Genomic DNA, 17,261 nt, shown 5'->3' on the forward strand with positions numbered 1-17,261 from the left:
TAACATTATGGATGAAACAACGGAGAAGTAGGTATTTTAAACAGTATGACAGTGTTCTAAAGACAGAAAAATTTAAAAACAATTAAACAATTAGTGTTACGTGATTTACTATTGACTTGTAAATAGTGACTACGCCATTTTTGTAAACGAAAACTGAGCAGAAATATATATTAAGGGGGTACATGCTCGTCGAAGGTCAAAATTGAGTTTTTATTGTATTTTCAAACCATGATCCTAAACACTCCTTAAACGTTGTAGATAATCTATTTATATAATTTTGAAGCCTTATTATCCTTTATAGTTATTTTAAACATTTGATGACTGCATAAAGTATTTTTGTTACATAAAATAGTATTCTTTTAAACCTCTCGCTCTAATGTTTTAGAATATAGTCATATTTCAGTACATAGCTGTGCAGTGGTGTTAAGATTTTTTACGTTTATTAATTTTTAAACGCATTTATGAAACCATTAGTATAATTTATTACGAGATAATTTTTGTAAAATATTCACGATAAAAAATTATATTGATAATCTCTGTGATCCCAAATTTGACAAGAATTAGGCATTTTATTATTCAAAAAATCGGCAAGATTCAAACATTTGAAGATGATTCTATAGATACTTATTATAAGCTATGTCTTTGACCTTTCAAGTGTGATAAACATCTTATGAATAATGATTGCTTTATAATAATTATCGACCTAAGAATAAGGTAGTGTTTTTTTGAAATACGCCATTTCTTTTGTCATTCCCTAGTAATTAAGCTACAACATACGGCCGTAGCCATAAATTGACAAACTATAATTAAAGTAGGGAGTAAAATTATGTTAACGCGCGTGTTTGAACATGTACCTAACCGATTTTATTTTTATTTTTTTTTAAACGGTACATGTTCAAACACGCACGTCAATATCATTTTACTCCCTACTTTAATTATAGTTTGTCAATTTATGGCTACGGCCGTATGTTGCAGCTTAACTACAGGGGAATGACAAAAGAAATGGCGTATTTCAAAAAAAACACTACCTTATTCTTAGGTCAATAATTATTATAAAGAAATCATTATCCATAAAATGTATATCCCACTTGAATGGTCAAAAACATAGCTTATAATAAGTATCTTAAGAATCATCTTCAAATGTGTTAATATTGCCGATTTTTTGAATAATAAAATGTCTAATTCTTGTCAAATTTGGGATCACAGAAATTATCAATATAATTTTTTATCGTGAATATTTTACAAAAATTATCTCGTAATAAATTATACTAATGGTTTCATAAATGCATTTAAAAATTAATAAACGTAAAAAATCTTAACACCACTGCACAGTTATGTACCGAAATATGACTATATTCTAAAACATTAGAGCGAGAGGTTTAAAATAATACTATTTTATGTAACAAAAATACTTTATGCAGTCATCAAATGTTTAAAATAACTATAAAGGATAATAAGGCTTCAAAATTATATAAATAGATTATCTACAACGTTTAAGGAGTGTCCAGGATCATGGTTTGAAAATACAATAAAAACTCAATTTTCACCTACGACGAGCACGTGGGCCGTTAAGATATTGACTATAAATATACATATTATATTTTATACTCTCTCGCTCAATCACAAAAGCGCGAGAATGGTAACATGCAACGGCCTAGTCGCACGGCATAGGAGACGGCGTTCCATTAACTGAGGTGACTTGGGTCCAGATGTATTAAATTGGAATCAAACAAGACTATTCCAATTGGATACAATTGACGCAAAAAAATCATGACTCCACCCAAACTACCTACTACATAAAGTAATCATTATAATATCATCATTGCATAAAAATTCACGACTAGGTTAGGCCGCCAAGCGACCTGCAAGCTCAAGCGAGGCAGCCGGCTGTCGGAAAATTAGAGCATTGAGCTGACGCATCGTACATAAATATATATAACATCACACTTGAACATTTTTACTTGTAACAATAATTATTTCAATAAAAAATTAATACACGATATACGAATAATACGATGGTTTGTCTTACCGGCATGCATTCCGAATACGAGCAACCGGGTTGAGATTCTTCATATTTGAGTGAGCTTGTAGTCTCTTTAACAAACTCAACATTGAAGTCACCAAGATGATAATCACTCTCAGATTTTTTATTGGCCAGGTCTGATTCAGGGTTCTGAAAAATATTGATGATTGGCTCTATGAAAGCATTTTGGGAATAAAGATAAATTAAATTTAATTATTTTAGACTAAAACATCAGTCATAAAAAGAACTTGTGTTTTCTCGAGAATTCAAGATTAGCATATTGATTTCTCTGGGTTCGAAGCTTGACTTTGAAGTTTTCCTGCGGGCAGTACAATAATAGATACTGTGACCAGGGCTCGAAATGGACTTGAGCCCACCGGAGCGTCGTTCCGGTTCATTAAACCCTCAAAATTATCGGTTTCGTCGAAAAAATCATTTGACCGACTGAGCTAAATAAATAGGCCATATAACAAAAAATCTAACACTTATTTCTATAAAATACCCATAAAGTTAAATAAATAGGTAAATATTTTCGTTTTGTCGTAATTATAGAGAGCTTTGGTTCGTAAAATTTTATATTTCAAGCGCTGACTGTGATACCACATACCATTTTTTTTTTTTTTTTTGAATTATTAATAACCATGTCCGTTTTTTTCGTAGAAGGTAGTTGTTAGTAATTTTGGACAATCACAAACACCCAGGCTTTGAGAAAAACACATAAATATTGTATCCTCACTGGGAATTGAAACCAGAACTCTCGGGCGGAAGGCCAGTGCCTTATCCACTGCACCACGAGAGCCGCCACATACTAAAAGTTAGCCTACCTATTCCAATATCAGTGTCACGTACAAATAACTAGGTACATATAAATTATTCAAATTGATGATTTCGAAACTGCAATACACATACATACAATGATCTAAATCTAAAACATAAACGACATTCGTTCAAAAACACTAACCTCAAAACTGCAATTCAAATCGTCAGCACCCTCTTGCTTGACGTAAGGGCAGGTTTCCGGCCTGTCAGTTTGCTTATTTATTATATCAGAGCAATGCTGCCATTGTTTGTAGGATTCGCTTCCATCTGGCTCGAGTTTCACATCCATTTCGCATACCTATTTAAGTTAGAAATTTATTAGTGATTAGGTACCGACACTTTGAATAGAGCAGTCAAAAAGTACATACCTACCTATTGATACGTTTTGATAGAATCTTTTTTATGCGCAGTGACGTCCCTAGATAAAATGCCGCCCATAGGCAGCGCCAAAATGCCACCTCATTTTTTTATACATTATTTTTATCATCCTTTCATGAGTCAAATATCTACGAAATGTGTTGTATGGATACATTACTAACAAAATATCAGACTAATTATTCGCAAATTTGCACGTCGTGTCGTTTCTGGTCACCAAGGACGTCGGAGGGCAACGGAAGTAAACTAGATATCGCGAACAAAACCAGTGAGCTGATTTTTTTAATGGAAAGATATTTTCGTTATTACTAAATTTAGATACCTAGCTATTTCTGTATATTCCAAATGATTTTCCTCGATTTGCCGCACTTCGAGTAACTGCCGCACCCAAGCGACGCTCAATCTGCCTACCCCCACGGGACGTCACTGGTTATGCGTAAATGACATTGAGCTACCTACTTTACAAGCTGCCTGTCAGCGAGTTTAAAAGCGGACGAGTCAGCTAGTGCAATTGTGATGATGACACACAAAACTTTCCACTCGCTCAGAAGCCAACATGTTAGGGTGTTGAAACCACCATTTCGGAACCTACCTATCTACTATTTTGACAGGATGTATTGAGTAGTTTCACATCTATTTTTCTTACCTAAAGTTGTAAACGTATCAGTGATTACCGACACTTGAATAGAGCAGACAAAAAAGTACATTTTTATACGTTTTGACGGAACCTTTCTTACGATAGGTACCTACGCGCCAAGTAACAATCTATCCACACTGTTTTATAACAATATACCTATCGGATCTTTCAATGTTTCTCTGGATGGCATAATATTATTTACACGTTGATTTGATATTGCAAGAAGACCACAGAAGACCACGCATTATAATACGAGTATGTTATAATTAGCAAGTTTTATTGATATTCGTGTGAGAGTAATTTTCGCTTCATGATACAAACATAGGTACATATTATAATATTATAATGTACGAATAAGATCGTTCATATTATATAGAATGCAAGAACTCGCGGATGTCAGTCAAATGGTTGGCCTAAAGATAAATGTCTCAAAGACAAACGTGATGAGGAACTGTTTTACGGACCCTGCGATTATCTGTATTAATGGCACCCAACTCGAGCAAGTCAGTAGCTACGTCTATCTCGGACAGTAGGTGTCCATAGACGGAAGCATGCGCGGTGAAATTGCTCGAAGAACAAAGCTGGAATGGAGTGCTTTCGGACGGCTGAATAGTATCTTCAAGAGTGACCTACCATTATGTCTTAAGCGTAGGGTGTTCAACCAATGTATGCTACCAGTGCTCAGGTATGGCTGCGAGACGGGGACCCTCAATACGAGAGATGTCCAAAGACTAAGAGTCGCACAGCGAGGCATGGAGAGGTGTATGTTGGGCATCACGCGAAAGGACCGTAAGAGAAACGAATGGGTTAGGAAGCAGAGAGGAGTACACGATGTAATAGACGTTGCCAAACAGCTGAAATGGATATGGGCGGGGCACATTGCTCGCCGAAAGGACGGCCGCTGGAAAAATACTGTCATCTGTCATCCAGTGGTACCCAAGGGGCATGAAACGGCCACAGTGACAGCGACGAATACATTGACGAACTGGTAAAGTTCGGCGGAAATACGTGACAGCGAATGACACAGGACCGAGAGAGTTGGAAGAAGCTTGGGGAGGCCTTCATCTAGCAGTAGATTGACCCCGGCTGATGATGATGATATTATATAAGTGTTTTTAAAAAAAATATTCGCCAGTAAAATAAATATAATATATAATATATCAGTTGTTATATTATTATTATAGAAACCGAACAAATATAATGTGTTTGCTATTATGATGGATGCACATTTCATTAGGTGTCGATAATAAACAAAATGGTAATCGGTGTAAGACTGTCTTGAAAAAAGGTTTAAAAACTAACCTCAAAAGCACGGGTCATGTCATCGGAGATTTCTTCCTTGATATTCGGAGTGTTAGAATGGACATCTATGGGCACTTCGAACCAATGCTGCCTTTCTGCACAGAAACCGACTTCATCAGGCTCGCGTTTTACATCCATTTTAAATAACTAGGTAGGTACCTATAACAAAAATTAGCCTCCTTCAATACAGTGACAAGCAATGAGCAGTGTTGCCATCTTGTCACCGAACTATAGTATTACATTGAAGGCATAGATCTCCTCCTCTATTTTTCTTGACGTCGAACCTACTTACTTAGGTACTATAATTATCTTGTGATAAGATACAAAAAGAAGCAAAAATAAATGTTAATTAATTTGTCAAATTTGCCCGTAAACCAAAAAGATCTTCAATCACTTTGCTGTAAACATATTTTAGCGTGCAGCAGTAAATTAATGAAAATGGGTCTTTGAATTTCTCAAATTACGAGTGTTTTTTTTTTATTACACAAAACCTACCTATACCGACAATAATATTATCAACCGAAGACAACGCGTTCTACCTATAATTTTGACCAAAATACTTTCATTATTAAATTTCTTGATCAATATTATTATTTTTTGGTGTCCTAAATATGGCAGCACTGTTCGAATATGGAAAATTACATTACCTGGCAATACTTCTCTCTATGACGCAGAGAAGCAGTGCCACTGCGATTGTTAAATTAATGCAATAAATAAAAAGAAAAATGGAAGTGAAACGAGAACACCATGAATTCAAATCTGATGTAGGAGAGCATGACAATTCTGATGTATCAACAATCTATTCCAGCTGCCCGGATATTCTTACTAATAATATAAACGAAGAGAATATCGACGATGTCAAACGTACATTTGAGGTTAGTTTTTCAATATCTATGTTTTATTGTCAGATTTTGTTTGCCAAGATGGCGGATTGAACACAGTATATTTGACATATTATAAGTTAAATATTATTAACACATAGTAAAAATCGTAAATGCGATATAATTTAGCAGTCGTTGGTATCAGTTAGTGCGTTTGATGTAGAGTGATCTTGGGTGTAATCAGTGCAAGAAATATTTTTAATTATGGCTGCCTAGTGCCAGTCTAGTGGTGACTGAAGTATACCTTCACATAAATAATCAGTGTGTGTACTTATGTACGCTTGTTATAAGTAATACTTCTTTGGCGTAACAAAACAAAATAAGCCGTTACCTGAGTCTATTAATATTACAGTGGATTAGGTTGATGAAAACGTACCAGTGGGTCTATTCTATGCTTATCGACCGCTAAAGTGTAAAGTGATAAATATTATCAAACTTAGGGTAGGTTTGTATCAAAATATTAACACTTATTGTAACAATTACACGAAGTTGGTTTTTATTGTTGCAATAAGTGCTATATTTTAACAGCACCTATCTTGCTGCTGTTAAAATATCGCACTTATTGCAACAATAAAAACCAGCTTCGTGTAATTGTTACAATAAGTGCTAATATTTTGATACAAACCTACCATAAGTTTGATACTATTTATCAAGTTAGTGTTCGATAGGTATAGAATAGACCCACTGATTCATCTGTGTCTCTGTTACTGAAACTGTTAAAATTAATTGAAATTAGCATGCATAATTATTAATAATTCAAATTACTAATACATTATAGTTGGCACTCTTCATTAGTGTCATTCTTCGGTAGAGCTCGAAATGGACCAGAGTGAACCGGAGCGCCGTTCCGGTTCATAAAATCCCCAAAATTATCGTTCTGTCTCGTGGAAAAATTAATTTGAGCGTTTGTGCTAGATAGGCCAAATAACAAAAAATCAAACACACTTTTTTTGGAAAATACACAAAATTAGATAACAATGTTAATTTTTCGTAAAATTATCGAACGCTCCGGTTCGTAAAATTTTCCATTTCGGGCGCTGTTCTTCAGCGAATTAACAGAGATGGTAATCGTTCAAAATATTCTGCAAAATGACGAAACCATAGATTAAATTTCTCGCGGCAATAGCGTGACAGTAGGCGACATGCGCCTCATTTTTATTTTCGCTTAATTCTCGTAGCGGCGTTCGCGCTGATCCATCGGCTGTCGATTTTTCACATGAACACAAAGGCGCTCGCAGTGCTCGAGAACTCGAGCAACAACAGGATTCGCGTTGAGATCGTGTGCCGTCCATACAAATGTCTCTTGTCTCTACAACCTTCATCCTGGACGATCGACCGCCGACGCTCTCCAGTTGCTGTAACCGAACATTATTAAATATCATATGGCACAATCTAGGAATCTAAAAACAAACACATGACATTTTCGCACCCATAAAGTGTGTACTTACAGCTGCTCATTATACTTTGACCTCCAAATGACACTATTGAACAGCCTCAAAGATTCTTCTCAAAGATATGCAAATGTCTCTCATCCTGTTTGCTGAGTGTCCAGCATTCTAATCCATACGTTACGCTGCTGGGCGCAGAAGGTTTTTATATAACGTTGTTTTGGTTTTCCTTGAGAGTGCCCTGTTCTTAAGAAGTCATTGGAGATCAAAATAACACACGTTGGCGAGCGTGATCCGCTGATTAGTGCATCAAACCCTAATAAATCCTCTTCTTCTTATTGTGCCATCCCCTAGCGGAGGTCGGCCACCATCAAGGCGATCTTATCTTTGTCGTCTGCTACCAGGAACAGTTCAGTGGAGCTGCACTCGTACCAATCACGGAGGTTCTTAAGCCAAGAAATGCGGCGCCGTCCTCTGCTATGCTTACCGTTGATCTTTCCTTGAATGACAAGTTTGGGAATGCTGTACTTTTGTCCTCTCATAATGTGGCCGAGGTACTGTAGTTTCCTGGTTTTGATACTACGTAGAACTTCTCGGTCCTTCCTCATTCGATTGAGAACTTCAACATTTGTCACCCGGTCAGTCCAAGGAATTTTGAAGATGCGTCTATACAGCCACATCTCGAAAGCTTCAAGTCTCCGTGACATCTCTTGGCTTAGCTTCCATTCTTCTATATATAACATACTTAAAAAAATAACAAATTAAAAAAAAATAATGAACATAACAAACAATTGTTTTTTCAGAGCACCGAATCGGATGTCGCCAATATAAAATGTAAAACTGATTTTCAATGTGTTGACTTCAAGGAGGAATCTTTTGAAGACACAGCAGGCCATATTAAATACGAACCTCAACCTGGTTGCTCCTATTCCGAAAGCAGACCTTTAAATCAGGTATTTACTGCCACATTATTTATTAATTTTTGATATTGTACTTACATTCTTATTCATTCATTATGGTGGTCGTTAAGCGTCAATTACATTGAGCTTTTTTACGAGCTGATTATTGGCAAATTTATAATCTGCCTGTAAATTCGCCCAGTGTAATCATCGAACAAGCTAATAAGCAGGTTGTAAACACTCCACCGAGAAAAGTTGAAAGCCGGTCAACTTTATAAGCTACACGCCGGCTTGTGGGCGTATCGCGTCTGCGCAGTAGAGCGTGGTGGTGGAAAAACGAACTACTCATTTTGAAATTTACCTTTTTGACGTTTAATGGAAACATTATTATGGAGCGTAGCGACCTCCCGGCAAAAAAACGAACTACGTTCCGTCAAAATCGCTCGCTGGCTTGTGGCTTATCAGCGAATGGAAAATTTTGTGTGTAATCATGAAATCGCAGTAGCTGAACCGCCCGCTTTTGAATTCGCCAATAAGCAGCTCGTAAAAAAGCTCATTGTAATTGACGCTTTAACAGTACTAAACAGATTAAGTAAAGTACAGTCTTAAAAATATCACATCTCACTCTAATCTATCGTACTGGGCTGATCCACGTATCATTTAAGGAATGGTTTTTTTCTCAAGGCTTGAACAAAAACCATGCATAACTGCGAGTGAGGAAGTATTTGGCATCCTTATAATCTCTGCGACACGCGCTAGAGTAAGATACAAGGTTTACAGATGTGTGAGATGGTTTGCTATGGTGTCGCCGCCAAATCTTAGTTTGTTTCTTAACTAAGCGTTTATAACCTGCGAGCGCGTGTTGCGAAAATTGATATTTTTTGTGGTAAACATAAAGTCAGTTAATAATTAAGTAAATAGTTAATTAAGTAGAAAAGATGGTTCTGTGTGTTGGTTAAAATGTGGTATCCGTACCGACAAGCTTGAAGATGGTATTACGTTTCATAGGTAAGTTGATACAATATGTTCGTGATAATTTATTTGAATACTATTACATATTTTAATATCAAGTGACCTAGTGTTACTTCAAAATACTATATTATAACGTTAAAAAAAATAGAAAATTATATTTTAATTCTGAGCGCCTCGCATAAGGCGCTTTTATGCGAGCAGTAGCGAAATGGTCTATGGTCTCAAACACTTGTAACACAAACCAAACGCACGGCACGCAGCTTCATTTAGCAATGCAATGGGTGGCGTCTAGATGTATCTATAGTCTAAGGTTTTTCTTTAAGAATGAGTTCATGATATTGTGGAAGTTACCACATTTGGTTAATTCCATAGACATGTCCCTTCTGCCTTCATTTAGAGCAGTGGTCTCCAAACTCAATAAGGGTGTGAGCTACTTTCAGAAATTGAAATTGTCTGGTGAGCTACTTATACATATTCCTTCTTTATAATTTTTTTATTATCGTTCTTTATCGTACCATACATAATATTATTGTATTACTTAAAATAAATTAGGACATCGGACTTCCAATAAACCTTAAAATGCGTACTTTAATCAAGTCAGTGCTCAAGACATGCCTGGCGAGTAGCAATTAGGATGATAATTAAATGTGGTAATTAACTGGTCAGCTGTGAATGTATTATGTATCTCATGGCCACTCGCCAGGAGTGTTTTGAGCACTGCACGTAATAACTCATTTAGTGCTAACAACGCAACTGGCGCGTTTGCAGTTTGCGTTTGGCCATTAGATATAATAAGCTCACGATGGCCAAGCGGCTTACGCATTGGTTTATAACGTTGTGGGTCCCAGGTTCTAATTAATGGTCTGGCAAATACACTATACAATTTTTTCAATCTGTTTGGAGTCAGAATATATACCTAATAGGTTGAGCAACCATCCATTTCTCATAAAAACAAAAATTTGTTAATACAAACCTCCACTCTGTGGAGGCCCATATGATCCTTTTAGGATCTGACTTGTTCAAAAGAAGAAGAAAAAAAGAATATTTTGACCTATTCTGTCAATTTTGATGATCATGATGACCAGATGCGAAGAACACCTTATGATAATCATTACCTTGAGACTGTGTCCTATAGCTAGCTTCTTGTTGCAGACCTTATGCGTCAATTACATTTAGCTACTTTACGAGCTGCTTGTTGGCAAATTTACAATCTGCCTGTAAAGTTGCCCAGTGTCATCATCGAACAAGCTAACAAGCAGATTGTAAACAATCTACCGAGAACAGTTGAAAGTCGGTCAACTTTACACGTTACACGCCGGCGTGTAGGCCTGCGTCTGCGCAGTAGAGCGCAGTAGCAACCTCCCGGTAAAAAAACAAACTACGTTCTGTCAAAATAGTCGCTGGCTTGTGGCTTCTCAGCGAATGGAAAGTTTTGTGTGTCATCATCACAATCGCAGTAGCTGAATCGCCCGCTATTAAATTCGCCAACAAACAGCTCGTAAAGTAGCTCAATCTAATTGACGCATTACAGTAGGCGTCCTTAGCTAAGATAATTAATGAAACGAATGACATTAACTTTCCTCCACATTTTTTTCAATTCTCGGTGAGTAGGTACCTTGTCACTCCCATCCGAATGCAATTATCATGATGTACATCTGTGAGTCTGTTTCTACTTTTAACCACCTTCATATTGAAAAAGGTTGTTTCACATAAGTAGGTAAAACAAAACAATGCCTTTATTTCATTTCGGATTCAAATAATAAAATTTGAGAGGCAAATTTTAAAATAATATGATAAAATATCCTACGCGAGCTATAGAAAATGCCAATACGAGCTACCGGTAGCTCGGGAGCGTAAACAAAGCATCTGACCGCTACACTGTCTCGGTGATAAGATCCAACCCCCTCGTTAAATTCTCCCATTATGATTACGTGACATATACGCTTACATTCTTACATAATATATGTATTTTTCAGAGCCCTCACGTGGACAATATTAAATGTGAGACTAGTTTCGACCCAGGTGACTTCAAAGAGGAATTTATTGAGGATGCAAAATGCCATTACAATTATGAAGAACCTTTGCCTGGTTGCTCGTATTCCAAATACGTGCCGGAAAATCAGGTATTTTTCAAATATTTAATTAATCCCATAGGTATAATATTTCCATTATAGCTTCCATCCGTTATGACAGTGTGCAGCTGAAAATTGTGTAGTCAATCTTCGTTTGGAGGTAATGGAACCCAAAGATTGGATTATTGCGCGTAGTTAATTTGCACTTGTAACGAAAGACTGGTAGGATACTTTGGCGGGGTATTGAAAGCGTTTGCTTGGAGAGCAAGGGAGCGAATGTGATCAAGTGCTTTACGTATTAATTAATAACACACCAATCTTAACCAAACACCTCTGCACTACACTTGGTCTTAATCGAGAGTATCACGAAAGGCCCCACGTTTAGTTGTGAAGCATTTGCAGTATTTACTTCTGGGAAATATCTCAGGAGACTAATGTCGACACGCATTCAAGTGTGGCTTTGACTAATTTTTCTGAAACTTATTCTAACGTAAAGTGCCAATGGATGAGAGAACTCCGAATTAACAAAAAATAAATGTCTACTTAACAAACATCATATACTACATATTTAAAAAACAATACTGAAGTTTTACTCGAGTTCTCGGTAATAACACCCGATTTTTTTTAAAGCAGTAAATTGACCTTCGTGGCTATTCCGGCCGGACATTTGAGCATTTCTTCCCTTTCCGAACATTCACAGATGATGTGGCCTGCATCCCGTAGTTCTCCGCCACATGAACATATTGGTCGGGTGATAATCCTACCCCATAGAGCTAAGAATATAGTTCACAAATTTATCTATAAATATCTGGAAAGATGTTCACTATTTTGTTAATTTTATGTGGACAGGCAAAATCGTTACATTGATCTTTTTTTTAGATGAATAATCGCCGATAAATGCACGCTGGTTAAACAAATGAGCAGATTTAAATCAGAATATTACCCGCCAAATTGTTTTTGGGGCTGCCAATAAAAGAAAAAAAATAAACCATTTACTAATACGTATAATATAATTATTGTTTGATTTAAAACTGTCTTTAAAATACCTATTACCGAAGACTTCTATATGTAGTCTAATTTCCATAGAGGTTTTAAATAAAAAGAGGGGCAAGGAATCGGCTTTCTCATACAACTGAATGAAGCAGGCCAACAATAGCCGACAACTTACGAGAAATAGCGATGCGATAAAAAAAATGCATGGCATCACGTAGGATTTACTTTGGTCATTATAATATAATATAATGTAATATAATACCCATATAATATAATGTTAACGTGGAAATTTTGCCGCAAATTGATTACCAGCCTGCCTCACCATACTTCTTCACCATACTTGCCTGCTTCACCATACTTTCATATAACCTGCCGCCCCTATCTAATTTCTATAGTTTGATCTAACATCTTGGGTTGAAAATCTAACTTTATTTTTCTATGCTTGTTTTTTTTAGGTTATTACTACAAGTGCCGTCTTCGCGAATAAAACGGTTCTCAAAACGTCGTGGAATAAGACAGAAGTACACCCAGCTCGTGGTAACATACAAATCGATGATCAAAACATTAAAAGAGAACTCAAAGGAGGTTGTAATGAAAGGATAAGGAATGTAGACGCCATCTCACTCGTTGGCACACGATATGTAATTCAACCTAGTGCGACAAATACTGAATTATTGTTACCATTTATAAAGTTAGAAATACGATCTTTCCATAAAGAGAATTTTATATGCTCACTTTGTTTAGATATTTTTGCATCATTAGACTTACTGAAACATCACAAGGCGTCGCAATGCGTATCTGTTGCAAAAGCGAGCCATTTGGAGGTAGAGCCATTTAAATGTGATGTATGCAATTTCTCATGTCAACAGTCTGAAAACATGATCTCACATAAAAAGACTCATTCTGGTGAAAACCGGTTTAAATGTGACAAATGCAGTTATTCTTGCAAACGGTTTGGCAACATGAAATCACATAAATTAATACATTCTGGAGATAAGCCCTTTAGATGTAATGAATGTAATTATGCCTGCCGACGCGCCTGCGCTTTAAAGTTACATAAAATGACGCATTCCGGCGAAAAGCCATTTAAATGTGATGAATGCAGTTTCTCATGCATACTGGGTGCTCAATTGAGATTTCACAAAATGAAACATACTGGCGTAAAGCCATTTAGTTGTAATGAATGTAATTTTTCATGCATACGCTCTTCTAATATTAAATTACATAAAATGACTCATTCTGTAGACAAGCCGTTTAAATGTGACGAATGCAATTTCTCATGCATAACTTCTAGTCACATGAAATCACATAAAATGACTCATTCTGGTGAAAAGCCATTTAAATGTGACCAATGTCAATTCTCAAGTGTACGATCTTGTGACTTAAAAACTCATAAAATGACACATTCTGGTGAAAAACCATTTAAATGTGATAAATGCACGTTCTCGTGTATTCTATCTAGTAATTTAAAATCACACAAAATGACTCATTCTGGTGAAAAACCATATAAATGTGACGAATGCAATTTCTCGTGTATACTTCTAAGTAATTTGAAATCACACAAAATGACCCATTCTGGTGAAAAGCCATTTAAATGTAATGAGTGCAATTTCTCATGCATAGTTTCTGGTCAAATGACAATTCACAAAAAGAAGCATACCGGTGAAAAGCCATTTAGTTGTAGTGAATGTAATTATTCATGCATACGCTCGTCTGATATGAAATTACATAAAATGGTCCATTCTGGCGAGAAACCGTTTAAATGTGATATGTGCAATTATTCAAGTGCTCGATCATATTACCTGAAAACACATAAATTGACACATTCTGATAAAAAACCATTTCAATGTGATATATGCAATTACTCATGTGCACGATCCAATTACCTAAAAATCCACAAAATGACACATTCTGATAGAAAAACATTTTAATGTGAACTCTGTTTTTAGTCGTGCGTACAATCTAGTAAATTGAAATAACACAAAATGCCTCATTCTGGTCTAAAAAAGTTTAACTACCTACCAACCTTATTGAATTGTTATTAATTCATGTTTGTATGAATAGAGCATCTGATTAACAATAAAAAGATACTCGTACATTATTATCGTAACATGAAAAGATGATTTTAATATTCCGCCTTTTTACACATTCTGGTATATAGCCATTCGGTGTTGAAACTTTCCCTGAGTACGCTAAAACTCTATCCCATATGTTACTTATCATTTATATCCGTAATTATCGCAGTAAATATAGAAATTTTTATTGTCAATTTATGTAAATTCAACTATGTACACGTCGTGCTATTTTTAAACGATCAAACAAAGCCAGCAAAAGTAAAAAAGGCAGCAAGTCCTATAGGACTATGTGGGACTTTTGACTTTGCTTTTAATAGCCTATATTCTGCATTTCTACTGAATAAGGCATAAAATACAGTAGGTAAAATGAGTACATCTCTAAATATTGGGTTGGAAAGGCTATTCTTATGCCAGGGTTTCTTTTTAAAAAAACAATGGTGCCGGAACTCACTTCTTGCCAAACTTCTTACCTACAAAAAAAATTAAGTATATCAAAAAATCATTTAAAGCAACTTTTCCTATGCCACGAAACGCATAAAAAATTATACAAATAAAGTTGTAAAAACATATTATATTTGAATAAAACAATAAAAGTATATACTTAGTAATTACCAAGGCCCCCATATCCTGAAGCGGGCCCCAGTCCAAGATCTTTGGCAGTCCCCCTACCTATCACTAAGCATAAAGGCAGTGTAACGCTCTATATTAGCGTTTTTCAAATGGTGTTAGAGGTAAAATTAAGGGTATTAACAAACATTTACCAAAAATGCAATTACACAACCACGTCATATTTAAAAATACTGATACGCTTGTAGGAAATTAGCGCCGCAGGCGATTTTTTTTATGATTATAACAAATTTGTGATATTGTGTGTTTATCTCACTTATCTGGTCGATCCCCTAGGCTAGAGCCCTGTTGGTGCCATGGTGATTTCCAAAGTTCAGTCCAATTCTCGTCTGCAAATCGTCTCGTTCCTTTTCTTAGTGTTAGAGTCTATGGCTGAATGTTTTCTACTGAGTAACCACCGATCAACGTATTTTGAAGGAAAGTATCAAAAGTGGTCCGACGAGTTTGATGAACAAAAGTGCCGAAACTGTTTTGGTCTTCAACGAAGTTCATAACGTGGTAATAATTTTATTAGATTCATTTGTGAAAATTCGCGTTCGTTTTCACTTGAATAAATGGTAAAAGAATTCAATGCCTAGATATATCAAATGCGATAGTTTTCCAGGGTCTTTCATATCATATCAAGAAAATTAGCTTGAACTCTATAAGCGCGAACATTGTTTCTTCTAATTGCTTTTGAAACATTATAAAAAAAGGTGCCACAACACCGTTCCACCGCGTTACATGACAAAAAAGCCCTGCTTATGACAAATAATGTAATATAATATAGATAATGTATAATAATAAGTATGTAGGTATATTGTATATATTTATTAAATAATAAAAATCTTTTTACCAATCTTCCTGTAATATAACTGAAAAACACTGTTTAAATAGTAAGTAAGGTAAATCCTGTTCATCTTGGGTGGATCGTAAACCCAAATTGTGTGACGAATCGGCTTTCGTCAGTACGTACCAAAACATCATGAACTTCCATCCGTAGGCCCCGAGTTCAATTCTCGGGTGGGTCACACTGTGATTTTCTCAGCATGAGTGCAGCAACGACCCGTAGGAGTACCCAGGTTATGCACTAATTATTCTTAAGGGCGACAAATTAAGGAATGGATACTATAAGAGAGAGAGCCGAAAGTAAATACCTAGACAGAAATGACAATATCGTGTTCACTTTCAGAGAGTAATACTAGGTAATTATCTAATGTTCCTGATCAGTGCCAGAGCCGAGTTATCGATTCAGGCCACTGTCACCCCCCCTTCAGGGGTGTTACCACCGAGGGTAGATAACAAGCCTCGTGATGAGAAGTAGGATGTTATCAATCCCTCAGAAGCTCAGTCTTGAAGAGGAGTTTCATCCAGTGAGGATTTGGAGTGGGAGGTGGATGCACTCGAGAATGGTGCTCCACTAAAGGCACTTTATTATTGATAAATCGCTTTTAAAATATTTATATTTTTTATTGTCTATGGCACAATCCTTTACAGAAGTCAAGGTCACAGAATATTGTTCATAATATAAAGTTATTAAAATTTATATTTAAGTATTTGTAGAAATTAATTTATTATTTATAAATGTTTTTTGCATAAATAGTCTTTTGGTTACACATTCAGGTTATAGGTTTAAAATTAGAAAAACTTATTATTTATTTATTTAATTACCTATTTATATAAAATCTTAATTTATTTAACACATATTTATAATTTATAAAATATTCTTATATTTAGTTATTATCAAAACTAAATCTTTAAACACTATTTAGTTCGAGCGGTAAACGTTTAATTAGGTAAGTTCGAAGATTATTCGCGTATATACTTTGACGTTTATAAAATTTTGTACGCGTTTCGTATTACTGTGAAAGTGACGTCATGTACGTATGACGTCAACTTTAGCACGAGCGGGATTTCCGCTGAGAACTGTACGCGTGGGCGTAGTTCTAGAATAATTATCGAAACCCTCTCGCGGGTTACGGAGAACGTCGTGGCTGTAGGGTCCGAACGTTACGGAACTAACTTCATGTTGTGGTTGTTGTGGTATGTTTGGCGTGTTAGGGCACCGGGGCAAGCCCCATATCCCTTTCATCTGTATGATGGCGTGTGATGGAAGTCTACGGGTTTTTCTGTATTGTCTGCATCTTGGCTTGTTGGTTAGAATTAAAATTGTGTTTCTTTTTCTTCTTTCTTCACTCTTGTCGGCGCTCGTTCGTTTC

The 17,261-nt window shown here is 35.9% G+C and overlaps 1 long non-coding RNA gene across 1 annotated transcript; it reads left to right on the forward strand.

Annotated features, from left to right (window-relative positions):
- Nucleotides 1-5,815: 5,815 nt before the first annotated feature.
- On the forward strand, nt 5,816-15,811 carry LOC147076606 (uncharacterized). The gene is made up of 4 exons (XR_015069333.1): nt 5,816-6,031; nt 8,229-8,378; nt 11,273-11,419; nt 12,817-15,811. It is a non-coding gene; the product is annotated as an uncharacterized LOC147076606 (long non-coding RNA).
- Nucleotides 15,812-17,261: the final 1,450 nt, after the last annotated feature.

The sequence above is a fragment of the Rhyacophila brunnea genome, unplaced genomic scaffold (assembly GCF_057557595.1).
Source record: "Rhyacophila brunnea isolate RB1 unplaced genomic scaffold, BYU_Rbru_1.0 scaffold_13, whole genome shotgun sequence".
Lineage (NCBI taxonomy): Eukaryota > Metazoa > Arthropoda > Insecta > Trichoptera > Rhyacophilidae > Rhyacophila > Rhyacophila brunnea.